This window comes from Octopus bimaculoides, chromosome 3, assembly GCF_001194135.2.
Source record: "Octopus bimaculoides isolate UCB-OBI-ISO-001 chromosome 3, ASM119413v2, whole genome shotgun sequence".
Lineage (NCBI taxonomy): Eukaryota > Metazoa > Mollusca > Cephalopoda > Octopoda > Octopodidae > Octopus > Octopus bimaculoides.
The window spans coordinates 165,436,502-165,437,548 of record NC_068983.1 but is presented as its reverse complement, the minus strand read 5'-3'; positions in this window follow the sequence as shown (position 1 = coordinate 165,437,548).

The window sequence follows — 1,047 nt, the reverse complement described above, 5'->3', positions numbered from 1 at the left end:
CACACACACACACACACACACACACACACACACACACACACACACAAACACACCTGAAAGCACACTTGCATATGTTTACGAAAAAGAACACAAACATTCACAAAATTATTCCAAAGGGAAAAATGTGATTTGAGGAAAAAACCTTTCCTGGAAATCTCACTTTCCTCTGCCGCCACCACCGCCAACCTCGTTGTTATTCTATAAAATTATCCTTTAATACATTTTAATCTAAAGAATATCATAGCGAAATAAGAGCACGTTGTATAGTGTTGTCCCATTGTATAAATATGGCGCAGTATCTTAGCAACAGTTTCCTTCGTTGTATTTCTTTGACAGACTTGTATAACAGGTTTCGGAAATATTTGCATTTCTACGTATTTAACAAGAGAAATTATAAATCAGAAAGCAACAAAACAAAACAAAACAAAAACAAACGGAAAGCAAATTTTCCTGTCTTTTACTTGTTTCAGTTATTGGACTGCGGCCATGCTGGTGCTTCACCTTGAAAATGAGATACTTAGGTTTAACCAGGCTTCCCAAGCGGTCACCCATCTAAGTGCTAACTTGGTTTGACATTGCTTAATTCGGTGACAATATGTAGAATGACCTCCTCCACTCATGCCGGCTCATAATATTCCCTCAAGTGGACGGGACGCCGGTGCGTGGCAAGATGAGATAATTTTTGCCAGCTGAGTGGACGGCAGCAACGAGAAATGAAGGGTTTTGCTCAAGAACACAATGCATCGCCCGGTCCAAGAATTGAAACCACAATCTTCTGATCACGAGTCCGACATCCTCACCACTAAGCCACGTACCTCCACTATTTCGGTGACGGGATCAAAAGCCATGCTTCCAACGTGATATGACCGGCTACTTTTCTCCCACCTTCCTTCCCTGCAATCGCTTGGAATTTTTTAATTCTCCCATTTGCTATAAATGCACGCGTTCACACATTAATACAGACAATGGCACTCACACACACACACACACACACACATATATATATATGGACCTCTCTCTCTCTCTCTCTCTCTCTCTCTCTATATA